At 43.8% G+C, this 15,846-nt stretch overlaps 1 protein-coding gene across 4 annotated transcripts in view; it reads left to right on the forward strand.

The window, feature by feature from the left end:
- The window catches only part of Rab27a (RAB27A, member RAS oncogene family), a 52,013-nt gene that overhangs the window by 5,505 nt on the left and 30,662 nt on the right, over positions 1 to 15,846 (forward strand). For 2 of the 4 annotated variants that reach the window (XM_028771375.1, XM_028771373.1), the window contains exon 2: positions 14,118 to 14,217. The exons of 1 other annotated variant lie outside the window; for it this stretch is intronic. The gene's annotated coding sequence lies outside the window, so the exon portion shown is untranslated. Of the gene's footprint in view, positions 1 to 14,112; positions 14,218 to 15,846 lie in introns of all 4 variants that reach the window. One more of the 4 variants, XM_028771376.1, reaches the window with a different exon arrangement.

A 15,846-nucleotide genomic window follows, 5' to 3' on the forward strand; every position in this document is an offset into this window, starting at 1 on the left:
CTTCTCCTTCTCCTTCTCCTTCTCCTTCTCCTTCTCCTTCTCCTTCTTCTTCTTTTTGAAACATTCTCTGTATAGCCCTGGCTGTTTTGGAACTAGCTCTGTAGACCAGACAGGCTGGCCTTGAACTCAGATCTGCCTGCCACTGCTTCTCCAGTGCTGGTATTAAAGGTTTGCAAGCGGGCACACACACACACACACACACACACACCTGGGAACTGAACTTGGGTCCTCTTTAGGAACAATTTTTCTTAACCACTTAGCCATTTCTCCAGCCTATATATGTGATTTTTTTCAATTGAATTTACATTCTTCCTTTGTTATTAAGACTTATATTGGGCCGGGCAGTGGTGGCGCATGCCTTTAATTCCGTTCCAGGACAGCCAGGGCTACACAGAGAAACTCTGTCTCGAAAAACCAAAAAAAAAAAAAAAAAAAAAAAAGACTTATATTGGAATGTGTCTTATCTATATTCACTATGAAATAGGAAAGAATTATTCTAGCATATATATATGGTAGTTATACACACACAGAAAACATATTTCCCAAATAAAATAGAATAGGTTTGATGTTTCTGAAGGACAGAACAACGCTTGCAGCTTAATGCCTGAGCCCCCAAGAAGAAAGCTCTCTTGCGCCTGTTAAGAATATGATTGACTTCTGAGGACATAGCGCTTCCTTCAAAAGTGTTCCCTTTCTGGGCTTCCTGAGATTCGCTTGAACTATGTTTGTTCCTCCACCTGGTGATCAGGAAATTTGAGTTGATGATCTGACTTCCCCTAAGCTGATTAGCCTGAGAGCAGAGACACTGGAGACCAAGATAAAAGCTTTTAGTGAACCTGATGTGATGGGGTGAGGGACAGGAATAGTGAGCACCTAGCTTGCTAGGGCCATCCAGTGTGGGGACTCAGTTCATCTCTCTTGTATAATTTGGGATCCATTAACACATTTTATTTATTGTCAATTAAAATTGAATGCCTTGCCTAAAGGGGATGGAAATTTTCTCCCTCCCCTACCCTCCTGTTCCCCCTTTCCCCCTCTCTTCTTTCTCTTTCTTTCTTCTTTCTCTCTTCTTTCTCTCCCTCCCCCTCCCTCTCTCCTTCCCTCCTTCCTCCCTTCCTCCCTTCTTTCTTTCTTGTCTAATTGGATCTCTTGTATGCCAGGCTAGGCTGGAACTCTATGTAGCTGAGGATGCCCTTGAACTTCTGAGTGTCTGATTTATGCTAGGATTATAGGTGTGTGTTACCATGCCTGTATGAAATTCTAATTTGAGGATGGGGTTTCAAATTTATCAAATAAAAATGATTACATTTTCAATCTGTCTTTAATTTTTTTTTGAATCAGAGCCTTGAGATGTAGCCCAAGCTAGTTCTTGATCTCCCTGACTCTGCCTCCTTATTGGCAATGTGTACCATCACGCCTTATTCCAAAACACAAATGTAAGCAGCTTTAGTTAGAGGCCATGCTTATACACAGGAAATGTGTGATATAGTCCAAAGAATGGCTGGGCTATGTGTCTCCAAGGTGATGGAGAGACTCTGTTAATGTCTCCAGAGCTAGAAACAAGAGAGCATTTGTTTTACTTTTAGTCTTTCATAGTTAAGGAGATCCCCACCTACAGAGGCTAAGTCTGTCCAAGTTACATAGACTAGGAGGAGAGGCCAGATTCAGATCCAGGACCAGTGGTACAATGTCTCCCTTAGGAAGTTATGCACAGGGTGTGGTGTGGTGTTACTTTTTGCTCTTCCAAAAGGCCTGGGTTTGGCTCCCATCACCCACATTATGGCTCACAACCATCCATAATTCCAGCCACAGAAGATTCAATGCCCCCTTTTGACCTCCTCAGGTACCAGGAGTGCATGTGATACACATACATGCATGCAGACAAAAGACTCATACACGTAAAATAAGTAAACAATGTTTTTAAAAAGTTTATATAACTCTAGTTCCAGGAGATCCAGTACCTTCTTCTCACTTCCGTGGGCATGAATGTGGTACAAGACATATAAACACTCATACACATACAGAAAAAAAATCTAAATCTCTTTTTAATGAAAGGAGGGAAGGAAGGAAGGTAACCCTGAAAGTGAACATAGTTTTGTCTGCCACTAGGGAAACCATATTTCAGAGCCCCTGGTCTTTTTTCACAACCTGGATGGTTAATTCATATTAAGCCTTTCCAGCTGCCAGGTCAAATCATAATAAAATTGGTTGCCAAGAAACAGAAAAGTCTGTTCTATCTTGTTTGCTGAGGTTTGTCCAACCACATGAGTGGATGGCGGATCCTCTGGGTGTTCCTGGGCAAAGATAAGGCATCAGTCACCTGGTTAAATATAATAGAGTGAGCACTTTAATTCTTACAGTACTAGCCTGGCTTGGAGAAATGAGATGTAAAGCTTTAATTTAGGCTGTTCAGATGCATAGATGTAAATCTCTTGCTCATGGTTGGGGACACCACTCATACGTGCTTGTTTGGCACGTGTGAGCCTCCTTCTGCTTATTCAGTTTACCTAAGGATTGTGTGTGTTTGAGACAGAGTCTCCTATAGCTCAGACTGGCCTGAACTTGCTATGTAGCCAACGACCACCTTCAATTTCAGATCCTTCCCACTCCCAAGTGCTAGGATTACAGGCCTAAGACAACATTCTTGGTTTATGTGGTATTAGAGATTGAATCTAGGGTTTCATGTGTGCCAGAAGAGCACCTTACCAACTGAACTGCTTCCTGGGTCCTATGTAAAACTTTAAAAATATTGCAATAAAAGGAATATGGGAAAATAATTTAAAAATATTAATCCATAGCTGTTGACAGGGTTTCTTTATTTCTTGTGTTAGTTTTTGTTCCACATCTTGAACAGTAGGGAATGCCAGGAAGAGCTCAGCAGTGGGGCAGCCTCTGGAAAGAGCCTATGAGGGCTCAGGGTGGTCAAGCAGTCTGTTGGTTGTTCTGGGCTTTGCTTCTCCTATTAGAGATGAGGCTGACCCTTCATTATCCCTCTCTGCTCTGCATGAGAACATAAAGTAGACTGTGGGGAGGGGTCTTTGTCTTTGTTGTGGGGGGAGGGGAAGGTGCTCATTTCTGTGTCCTGTGCTTGAAAATGAAAGACCCACCACTGCCAGGAATCAATGGGATGCTTTTCTTTTCCACGCCACTGATAATTGGTTGCCACTGATAATTGGTTTCGAGGTATCACACTTAGCAGTTTGCAACACAGGTCATCACCCCCACCCCCACCAGGGAGTTTCAATGTCTGCCTGTCTGTCTGACACAGGGTCTTTTATAGTCCCAGGCTGGTCTCATTGTAGGTGTGGCCTTATTGGAAGAAGTGTGTCACTGTAGGTGGGCTTTGAGGTTTCAAACATCCATGTGATACCCACACTTCCCCCCTGCCTGTGAATCTCTCAGCTACTGCTCCAGCACCACATGTGAGGCCACACTCCCCACCCTGATGGTAATAGACCAAACCTCTGAAACTGTAAGCCAGCCCTCAATTAAAATGATTTCCTGTCTAAGAGTTGCCATGATGACAGTATCTCTTCACACCAGTAGAACACCAAGAAAGACAATGCCTATACATGTTACATGTTTTTTTGTTTGTTTTGATGCTTTGTAATGTAATAGCCCTGGGTGTCCTGGACTCGACTTATAGACCATCTGGCCTTGAACTCACAGAGATCCACCTGACTCTGCCTCCCAAGTGCTGAGATTAAAGGCATGTACCACCACTCTGGGTTGCCTAAACATGTGTTTAATTTTTACAAGGGTTGCTGCTGTGTAGTGGGGTGTGAGAGTCCTGCCCTCAGGGACTAGTGAGGTCCTTGTTGAGAACCAAGTTGATTTCATGAGAAGAATAGGCCCTGTGGCCTGGTAAGAGGCTTGACTGAAATGTCTATTTGTGTGACCCCAAAAGGGACAAGGATCTAGGCAGACAAAGACTGTGGACACCTCAAGTCTTCAGCCTACTGGTGTCTGTGCTTCCTGAATTCCCAGCAGCCTCCTATATCTTTGTGCCATGGAGTCAAGAAAATATCGAGACTGGGCAGTATCATTATTGATTTTGCGTTTGGGAGTCTTCATTTTCTGCATTTGGAAGTCAGTAATGGAAGCCTTCTCCTAACTCTTCAGCCCATTTTGCTGCCCAGATAAAGAAACCTCACTGGCTACACTGACAGAATTGTTTTACTTTAGATCTGTTTGGAAGGGGGCCTGAAAATCATGTGGCTAGCCTGATTTTCCCTTATTCTCCTAGGTCCTAAGCTAGGTACTATACTACTGGGTGATTGACAGCAGGGAGGATTTCAGGAGGAACTTTTTTAATGTGTCTAGGCTGATATTTTTTCCTGTAATCGGCTGCGAGGTAGGCAGCCCAGAAGTTGTGTTGTTTGAGTGCTCAAAGGAAGTGATATTCATTCATTCATTCATTCATTCATTCATTCATTCATTCATTCATAGGTAGACTATCAGGTGTCCCAGAATGTCCTTGAAACCCTTGAACGTCCAGCTGTCCTATCTTTACTTCTGGGTATTCTGGAAACTGAACTCAGGGCTGCATGCAAGCTAGGCCAGTACTCTAACCCTTGAGTTGCCTTCCAACTCCGAGAGGGACTTTCAGATGAAATTTTACTAACCACTGAGACATCTTCCTTGAAACTGTTTGAAATGACCAAGTATCTTACAACCTTGACTTACATTAAAGCTTCCCAGAAGTGTCTGCCACAATGGTTCTATTTGTCCTTCACAGTGAATTTTCTATCGGCCCACAGACAGCTTCTGCTAGAGTTGTCTCTCTGGCTACTTTGTGTTGTCAGTGAATTACTATCTCTACAGTATCTCTTGCTATTTAAGATGATTCTATGTTTATCTTGCTTGTGGCCTGTCTCTTCTGGCTAACGTCATCTCTGTGTGATCCACTGTGACTGACTACCTAGACATTACCTAGAGCAGCAGTTCTCAGTTCCTCATGTTGTGCTGACCCCAAACCATACAATTATTTTGTTGCCACTTCATAACTATAATATTGCTACTGTTATGAATTGTAATGTAAATATCTGATATGCAGGATATCTGATATGCAACCTCCTCCAAAGGGGTTGTGACCCACAGGTTGAGTGCTATTGACCTAGAAGGTGGTAAATGCTAAGTTAATAATTAACAGGTAAATAAGGGAACAGGCAGGCAGAGAAGTCTGCTTCCTTTTTCTTCTTATACATCATACATTATATGATGCTTATGTATGAACCTGCATGTATGTCTGTGTACCATGTGTGTACCTGGTACCTTCAGAGGCCAGAGAGGGTGTCAAATCTCTTGGATCTGGCATTAAAAGTGGTTAGCTGTAAGCTCATGTGTGGGTGCTGAGAATCAAACCTAGGTCTTCTGCAAGAACACCATGCACTCCAAACCACAGAGATATCTCTCTAGCCCCTGAAACTTTATTTTAAAAACTAAATCCAGAATACCAGTTTATCAGCACAAAATATTCCTTTTTCAGATTCATTTTATTTTTTATATGTATGAATATTTAACCTGTGCCCACGGGAGTCAGAGAGGGCATTGGATCCTGAAACTGAAGTTGTAACTTCATCTGTAGATGGTTGGGAGCCACCATGTGGGCTCAGGGAATTGAACCTAGGTCCGTTTGTAAGAGCAATCAGTGTTCTTAACCACTGAGCCAGCACTCCACCCACCCCCTCAAATAGCTCAGACATTTCTCTTAACAACAAAACTCGTCTGCACCTCCCCAGAGAGTAAACACAAAAAGAGAAGGTTACTGTGAGCACTGATGGTATAAGGTCAATGAATCAACCAACTACCCAGAGCTTTATGCTGCAAGGTGCCAGAGAGGTGAGCACGATGAGTCACATGACAGTTTCATCATGTCCTTTAAAGCCTCCCTAAAAAGCAGCATGTAATGGGTCGCCTCTCATGATTGTAATCTGTTAGGTTTGAGGTTAGGCCTTGAGAATCAGTGTTTTTATTTGTTTGTTTGTTGTGTATTAGTTTTGCCCTGAATGTATGTATATGTGTCATATATGTATAGTGCCCAAGAAGGCCAGAAGAGAACATTGGATCCCCTAGGACTGGAGTTACAGAGGGTGTGAGTGAGTCTAATCTCTCTTTTACACTGCTGACCTTGGCTTCTGCAGTCAAGGAAGCCTTGTCTTCTTAAGTCATCAGGTTTGGGTGCTGGGACTCAAGCACAGGTTCTCTGAAAAACAGCAACTGTTCTCAATCACTGAACTGTCTCTTCAGCCCAAAGAGAGCAGTTTTTATTTAAAAAGACTTTCCAGCCAGGTCTGGGACCCAGGGATGCTCTCTACCCTGAGGTACTAAACTAAGGCTTCGAAAATGTGAGCCAGGGACGTGGAGCCCCACCTCTCTGCAACATTTAGAAAACAGTAAGAAAAGATTTTTGGGGCAGACGCAGCACACAGACCCTCAAAAATTGTTGGCTCATTACTTTTTGCTATGTTTACTCATAACTAGCCAGGCTGGTGTCAAACAGGAAACCTTGGGGCACAGCTTTCCTTTCTGGTAAGATTAGGTGAATTAGGTATTAGATGTGGGGCTATAGAGGACAGCCCTGCCTAAGTTCTTCTGAGCCCAGCAATGTGAACACCACCTGAGATTGTGCTATGGAGGCCAATTCACAGCCCTACCCCAGAGCTGCTGGATCTGAAGCTGGCGAGCTCAGAGCTTGTGTTTTAAAACTACCAGGGTAATCCCAGTGTCCACAAACCTGAAGAACACAGTCTGTGGGTCATAGCCCAGTCTTTCCTTAACACTGCTGCTGACTTTTGCAGTTGGTGACTCAGGAAGGTGGAAGCCATAACTTATTAAGCACGCCATCTGGTTTGCTTATGAACACCTATTCAAATCCTGAGCTGTCCTTAGGATCTTTTCTTAGGAATATCCCACAAGGCGGAGAAGAGACAAAGTTCTGCCCAGCACCTGCTGTGGGTGAGGCACTGGGCTTGGGGCACTTACCTGGTGTTTTGTTTCCACAGGGATTCTGCTAAGGACATACTATGATCTGTTTTACAGATTTGGGACCTGGGGTTGGTGGAGGTTGAACAGGGCCTTCCCTTCCAGGCTTCGCACCTAGCCATGGTTCTGCACATTGTCTTCCCAGTACAGTGACTCTCAAACCTTATGCCGCACCAGGGAGCCCCTGGCAAACTAGTGATAAATGCGGATTGTCTAGGTCGCCCTGGAATCCAGATTCAGAGGCCCAGGTGGGGTGCAGAGCTTGGGATAGGCTCAGCAGAGTCTTCCTTCCCATGGGCATCTGAGCACATCTGGGAAAACCCATCTGAAGTAATCTCCTGCCCTAGCTGGTTGGCACAGACCATCCTCAAGGCTTCTGGAGGTTTTGTAGTACTGTTTTGTGCTCACAGGTCTTGGGTGCTGACTGGGAAACTAGCAGGAGAATATGAGAACAAACAAAATAGGGCTTTTGTAGTTGAGAGAAGTATCCGATGCCTGGCCGCTTCCACACCCCAGCTGCCTCTGTTGGGCGCTCAGGCCTTGTGTTGGTCTTGAGCAACTTGTGGTCTTTTCTGTTATTCACCCCACCCCCCACCCTTTTGTAACTTTTCCTATGGTGACTTTGTCCTTGTGTTTGTGGGGAGCTCAGACATGAGCAACTTCCTCTGAGCTGCAGTTAACATCTGTGGAATAGTGGCTTGCTTTAGCTTTGAGGTCAGAAATGGGGTTTCATGTGCTCAGAGATAAGAGTCTTTATTTTTCAGATGGGAGTGACAGAGAGAGTCATTTGGCAGCCCAGTGGGACACTAAATGACTTGGCACTGCTGTGAAGGAGGAAAGTAAGACACAATTGAAAACCAACTTCAGGTGTGATGCCAGGTGTCCTTTGTGAGTTCATGCTAATGTCTAGCTATTGGAAAGTTTAGAAACTGTGACTACAATAACTACCCCAAGGCAGTGCTGGGAACATGCCTAATCCATAAAGTGTGTACTGCCCAAGCATAAAGGCCTGAGTTCAATTCCCAGAGCCATGTAAAAAAATCCATGTGTGAGCTTGGTGTGTGTTGCACACCTATATTTCTAGCACTTGGGAGGCAGAAGCAGGCAGATCTCCATGAGTTCTAGGCCAGTCTGGTCTACAGAGTGAGTTCCAGGACAGCCAGGGCACAGAGAAACCACATCTCAAAAAACAAAAACAAACAAACAAACAAAAAACAAACAAAACCAAACAAAACCAAAGCAAAAATGATGTGCTTATAATCTCAGCACTGGGGAAACAAAGACAGGGGTTTGCTGGTCAACCAGCCTAGTTAGACCTTCAGGTGGCAAGTCAGTGAGACACTGTCTCATCTAAAATCAAAGAAGAAACAAGGGCTCAATGGGTCAAGTTGCCTGCTCCCAAGCCTGACCACCTGAGTTCTAGTTGGGGGGAAGAAGAGAAGCAACCAACACTCTAAAGCTGTCCTTTTCCTCCACAAGGAGGCCCCAGTGTGGGCAAACACACACACACACACACACACACACACCCTTAAAACTCTCACAGTGGGGAAAAGGGAAACTTGCATGAAAATACAGGAACTCCAGTCTTTGTAGAGAAGAGTGGTTAATGTTACTGAACTACTAAACATTTTTGAAAGATTTATTTATTTTTATTTTATGTGTATGAGCGTGAGCCTGAATGTCTGTCTGTCTGTTTATATGCCATGTGTGTGCAGAGCCTTTGAGGCCTGAAAAGGGTGTTGGATCATCTGGAATTAGAGTTACAGGTGGTTGTGAGTCACCATGTCAATGTTGGGAAACCAGGTCCTCTGCAAGGGCACCCAGTGCTCTTAACCACTGAGCTATCTCTCTGGTCCCAACTATTAAATTTTTAAGTATGTCCTAATCCCGACATACATTGTATAGGACAGAGATGGAGAAAATTTCATAAGAAACCAGCATTGGTAAAGGGTAGTGGCACAGGTCTTTAATCCCACTACTTGGGAGGCTAAAGCAGGCAGATCTCTGTGAATTTGAGGTAAGCCTGTTCTACATAGTGAGTTCCAGGCCATCCAGGGCTGTATAGTGAGATTCTAGTGCAAAAAATACAAAGCCAAAAAGAAAGAAACAAACTCAGCATCCAACTACCAGGAAGGCACCTGTGCACAGAGCAAGTTGCCTGTTTTCTTACTAAGAATGTTTCCTCACCCTAGTTAGAGCTACTTGCCCTGGGTGCAGCTGGAACCACCACTACCAAATGTGGGAGAAATTGTGGAAACACTGTCTTATCTAGGGCTCAGCAGCCTTTTAAAATAGTAGGCACCTTTGGTTTTACCATTAAGATCCAAGTCAGGGACAGGATTGGGTTTCAGGTTATGGCCTTTCATCGACTTAAATCTGATCATCTTTGCAAACTGGGAGTCGGTTGCCTTGTCAGCAGCCTCCTGAACCACAGGTGGCAGGGAGGAGGTGAGCCCACAGGGTTCTGTTCATCACACAGATGACTGCTAAAAGGAAACTTCCAATCAGATGCAGTCAAGACCTCTGAGACATGTCTCTGTGCCCTTTCCCCTCTCTGCCACATGCTGCTCAGGAAGCTTGATTATTTGGTGACCTGGTCCCCAATCACTGAGCAACAGCATGCTGGAAGATGGCAGAGCTTGTTCTAGAAGGGCACATTGACTGTGTTGAGGGACAGCTGGCTGATTGACAGCATGGGTTGGGGAAGGGAAAATGAAATACAAACCAATAAAAGACATGAAAAGGAGCCTTTTGTTACAGAGGCAAATTAGCTTTTGTGACAATGGCTATTGCTAATCATATACCTCACGCCAAACAGATTTTTAAAAAAAACTTTTATGTGTGTGTATAAGTGTGCAGGCTCTTTTGTGCCATAGCACATGAATGAAAGTGTTGATTTTCTTCTTCCTCCATGGGATTCCCAGGGTTCAAACTCAGACCTTTAACTATGTCACCTGTACCCAGCAAGCCATTTCACTGTACCCACAAATCGGTTTCAATACTTTATAGGCATTGCATAATTCAGTCCATATAACACAATCCTGTCAGCTTTCCTGATTCACAGATGGGACAGTGAGACAGAATGATTGGGTAATTTTCTCAAAGTGGTAAGTTTGTGAATCAAAGCCAGTCAGTCTTCCCCTAGAGCCTAGGTCTTCCATCAGAGTAAGTACTCAATCTTGGAGAGTCAGTGTGGCTGGTTTGGGATGTCTAGTATGATGTCCTAAATCATTCAAGGAAAATGAACACATTTTATTTTGCATTAATTAATTTTAAAATCAAGATTATGAACAAATGGGGATGAAGAGATGGCTCAGCAATTAAGACCACTTGGCTTCTCTTCCAGAGGTCCCAAGTTCAAGTCCCAGCAACTACATGGTGGCTCACAACCATCTGTAATGGGACCTGATGCCGTCTTCTTCATGCAGGGGTACATGCAGATAAAGCATGTACATAAATAAATCTTTAAAAAAACATTTTACACAAATATTCTTCTACAAGGCTTATATTTAAAAAACAAACCAGCATGCTCTCCCCCTGCAGCTGTTTCCAGCTCCCTTGTCACCCAGTTTGCTACTTTGCCAGTCCTCACACATGTAGGCTCTAAATGACACACATATATTGCTGTGGCCATTAGGTGGTGTCTCTTGCCAGCCACTCTATTGGGGGATAAGAGTGGTTAGTTCATTTTCCCAGATACCTTTCCCACACATACAACTTCTGACCCTTTCCTCTCATGGACAAGTCACATAGAAGTTTTGGTTTAGTTTTATATTGAGACAGAGTTTTCAATGTGTAGCCTGAACTGGTCTAGGATTTGCTATGTAGCCCAGGCTGACTTAGCAGTCATCCTGCAACTAAAGACTTATCTACCAGTCTCTCTCTCTTTTTTTTTTAAAAGATTTATTTATTTATTTTATGTATATGAGCACACTGTCCTTGACAACCAGAAGACGGCATCAGATCCCATTACAGATGGTTGCAAATCACCATGTGGTTGCTGGGAATTGAACTCAGAACCTCTGGAAGAGCAGCCAATGCTCTTAACTGTTGCCCATCTCTCCAGCCCCACTACCAGTCTTTTTAATTTAATTAATTTATTTTTTTTTTGGCCTTTTCTGGTTTCTTCTAGGATTTTTACAATTTTAGGCCTCTACTTTATTCCAGAGTCAGCTGAGGTTGGAGTGAGAGACTTTCCATGTTAGACCATGGCCAAGTTCGTTGATAACTTTGAGACGCACTCTACCCCACTCCACCTCACCCCTCCCCACTCCTCCCCTGTACTGGTGAACATTGCTTTGACTTATGGAAGCATTGACTGCCCACATTTTGATTCTGTTCCCAAGATGAGCTTGTCTCAACCTGGCTGAGCTCCTACAGCTATTTAGAGACTGAAAAAAAGATTCCAAGCACTAAGCTAAACCTGAGAGCTTCAGACTGCTCCCAGTTAAGGCCGCCATGGTGCCTGTCTCAGTGGCCACTGAGGTGTGAATGTGGCTTTATGTCGGAGAGACCATTGGTAGACATGGGATCATGGTGATGATGTTTGAAGTCTTTAACATCTGATTTATTTTGAGTTCTTATTTGGATGTTGTGGACCATATAAATCAGGCTGTTACCTGAATAAAATAAGAGCTGTTGGGAGGGGGAAAAAGACTTCATCCTATGTTAAGTTGATGCTTGTGTAGCTTAACTCCTGTGCTTGCGTATAGCCAATTTTTTCCACATTGTTGAAGAGTCTCTAGTTTCCTCTGTGTACTTGGCTCTCCCATTGAAAATTAAGTAACCATAGTGTGAGTTTGTTTCTGAGTTCTCTCCTCTGCACCTCGTTTGTTTGTTTTGGCAGTGTGTTCTGTTTTAATTACTATAGTTTTATAATAGTTTTAGGTTTTCTTTCTTTCTTTTTTGTTTTTTTCGAGACAGGGTTTCTTTCTGTAGCCCTGGAACTCAATTTGTAGACCAGACCAGCCTTGAACTCACAGAGATCCTGCCTCTGCCTCCTGGTGCTGGGACTAAAGGCGTGCACTACTGTGCCTAGCCTTAGTTTTGTAATAGTTTGAAATCAGGAACTGCAATACCACCTTCTCTTCTGTTTATTGGGTTTTGTTTTGTTGTGTTTTTTTTGTTTTTTGTTTTTTGTTTGTTTTTTGTTTTTTGTTTTTGTCTAGACAGGGTCTTACTGTGTCTCAGGCCAGGCTGAGACTTATGACAGTTCTCTTACCTCAGGTTCCTGAGTATGTGATTATAAATGTGCTTGGCTGTGCCCAGGTTCCATCTTCCAAGTCAATTGCTTCCATAGGAGTGTGTGTGTGTGTGTGTGTGTGTGTGTGTGTGTGTGTGTGTGAGATGAGCATATGTGTACAATCTTTGGGGTTCTCTCTCCATAGGCTCATGTTGCCAAAAAAGACAGATTATTTACTTGTTATTTGTAGTGTTGGGACTTGAACTCAGGGCAAGCACTCTGCTGTGAGCTCCATCCTCAGCTCCTCCTTTCTTACTGGGGTGCTTTAGTTCCTTTTCCTTGCCTGGCTGATCTAGCTGTGACCTTCTGGACCATGCTGAATGGCAATGGTGAGTGTGTATGTCTTGGTCTTGAAGGTTTTCAATAGCTCAGCACTGAGAATGATGTAGGCATAGCTTTGTGTTTCATGTGTCCATGGCTGTGGTAAGGGGGATTCCCCCTATAACTAATTTCTTGAGAACTTTTGTCATGAAAAGGTTGATCTTTGACAAACATCTTGTTGATCATATTGTCTTTGTTCTTTATTTTTAAATGTGTGTGTATCACATTTATTTATTTATTTGGGGCTGGAGAGATGACTCAGTAGTTAAGAGCGCTCGCTGCTCTTGTAGAGAACCTGGGTTCACTTCATACTGGGACACTCAAAACCTCCTGTAATTCTAAGAGTTCTGAAACCCTCCTCTCACCTCCTCAGGCACCTGCACACATGTGATCAATATAATGACAAAAATAAATAAATAAAACCACACACAACTAAATAAAAATTTTAAATAATTTGTTTTTATTTTTGTGTAAGAGCACATAATGCTTTTGCAGGGGACCTGGATTCAATTTCCAGGACCCATACAGCAGCTCACAAGTTCTGCATGGGCTGTGTATGTTCTTAACTGCCTTAACGGCAGATCTTCCCTCACCCCCCAACCCCCAGGTTTTATGGAGGAAGTGCTTGTGGAAAGATCAACTTGAGTACCATGAGGGGGCCTGGATCATGTTGACATGTTTGCAGCAAGAATACCAAATAAGCGTTTAATCACAGTCATCCAGACCAGAAATCAAATTTTAAAACAGATGAGGGTGAAAGGAGGAAAGATGTGGCCAACTGGAAATCGGAGAGGAGGAGAGGGATGGGCAGCTGAGGACCCTTAATTACTGAAGATTGAGGAGGAGAAGCAGGTCTGGAGCAGGAAGGAGAGCAAGGTAGGTACTCTGAGGTCAGGCAGAACCTGGTGACTTTGAGGTACTAGTGGGTTTTAGGGTAGACTCCTCTGGAGAATGTTTTATCAGTGGATCTGAAGGCTTGGAGCAGATGAAGGCCACATCTTTCCTGCATTTATTTGCGCTTATTTGGTGTTCTGGCTGCAAACATGTCAACACCTCTGATCCAGGCCCCTCATAGTACTCAAATTGTTCTTTCTAAAAGCACTTCCTCCATAAAACCTGGGGGGAGGGGAGAAGACGCTGATTGAGTTATCTCTGGGTGGCCACTTGTACATGCTCTTCTGTCGTCTGTTTGAACCAAGCATTGCATTGGTAAAGAAACTGGAGTTAAGAAAGCAAATGTGCTTTCTTGATGGTGGAGGAAAGTTAAAAGTGTCAGCACTCCCCACCCCCTAAAGTCCCAGGCACAGTTAATAAGTCTGCTCTATGTGAGAGCCTGTTGGATTGGATCTAAGAAGCCTGACCCGGGGAAATCACTTGACTGCTTGGCCCAGCCGTATGATGGCCCAGCCACATGACGAGCAGCTGAGACTCATTAGCAGATTGTGGGTTTCTGTGGAGAAGTCTGATTTGGAAGGCCTGTAGGATAGACAGCTTTTCAAAAGAGTCTTTGGAAAAAACTTTGCTAAGTAGGCCGTTTGGCCTTTACCATTTCTCTTTGTTGTAAGGTTAGACTCAAAGTGACCTTGGAGACCAAGAGATGTGATTCGAAGTCAGTTGGTGTGTTGGCAACTCCAGGCTAGAGGTTTAGAAAACACAACGGGCTCTCTCAGGTATGGTTTGTATCTGTTCTTATTTTTTCTTATAATATTTTTGAGATCTGCCATGCCAACTTCCAGACACTTAAATGGTTAATTTTGTTAGGTTTGAAAGGCCAGGGCCCTATTTCAGAGCTTGGGGGGAGGGGGGAAGAGTCTGAGTCCAATATAAATTTTGGCACTTTGAGGCAATTTGATGTAGGTGGCACTCCAACTTGTGAATGTATTGTCACCCATGATCAGGGTGTCAGCAGGGATGGATCCTCCTGAGACTGTCAAGGGAGACTCCATTCCTGACCTCTGCTCGTGAGCCTGCATGCCATCATCCCTCTGTGCATGTTGGGACCCAATTTCCTCTGTGTGTGTGTGCTATGCTTGTGCTCCTGGAGGCCAGAGGTCAGCCTCAGATATCTTCCTCTATAGTTTTCACTTTATGTTTTAAGACAAGGTCTCTCATGGAGCCTGAAGCTCCTAAGTTAGGTGAGGCTGGCTAAGCAGCACTCCTAGGATCATCTTATCCCTGCTTCCCCAGTGCCGGGGTTACAGCTATCTGCTCCTGTTCCCACTTTCTACATGAGTTCTAGGGCTAGCACTCAGGTCTCCAAGCCTGAGAAGGCAGCCATCTCACCGATTCAGATTTTATTTTCTTTCTTTTTGGTTTGTTGAGACAGGATCTCTCTTTGTAGCCCTGACTGTCCTGGAACTGGCTTTGTAGACCAGATTGGTCTCACTCTCACCCTTCTGATCTCTCTTAACACCTGACTACCTCCATTAGAAGTTCTAGCTAAGAAAGTGGTTATATCCTGGGGTACTGCAAATTAGTACTTTCCTGAGACAATTTTGGGGAAAGATAATTCAACTTGAAACAGATGTGTTTAAGAAGTTTCAATAATATCATAAGCTAAAGATCTGCCTTTCCCAGGCTAGAGAGCTCTGGAGGGGTAGGTCAGTGGTTAAGAGCATTGGCTGATTCTACAGAGGATCCTTACATCTGACCCACAAGTTGCAGGGGGGGGGGAGAGAGAGAGAGAGAGAGAGAGAGAGAGAGAGAGAGAGAGAGAGGGAGAGAGAGATATCCTCCAACAAGGCCACACCTCCTAATCCTTCCTAAACATTTCACCAGCTGGGAACCAGACTTTCAAGTATGAGCCTATGGAAGCCATTCTCATTCAAAGGACTAGTACTTACCTGGGATATACCACAATCAAAACATAATACAAAAATCATCTCAAATGCCTCCAAGTTTGGCATCATGCAGACAGTACTTGCTGATTACCATGTGGAAGAATTAGAAACTAACAGTAACAACAAGAAAGCATACTGCAGTCTAACAGGCTCATGGAAATGAGTGGGTGGTGGTGCTCTGCTCTGCATAAGTGAATGCCAGGCACGCCTGGTCTATAAACAGATGCTGATAGACTTGCAAACAGTCAGTTCTAAGAACACACATAGGAAAGGCAGACAGAGGAGAGTCTGCCTAGCAACTGCTTAAGGAGCGTGTGTGATCAGGCCCTGTCCTCTTGGTAAGTTTATTTTCATTCTTTTGGATTCATCTATTAAAGACTGATGTCTGGGGGGGGGTAATTAAATATGTATTGTAGAGAGTAAAACAGTAGAGAGAAAGCCTAGAAGACAGACTTGCTG

Source organism: Grammomys surdaster, unplaced genomic scaffold, assembly GCF_004785775.1.
Source record: "Grammomys surdaster isolate TR1022 unplaced genomic scaffold, NIH_TR_1.0 206, whole genome shotgun sequence".
NCBI lineage: Eukaryota > Metazoa > Chordata > Mammalia > Rodentia > Muridae > Grammomys > Grammomys surdaster.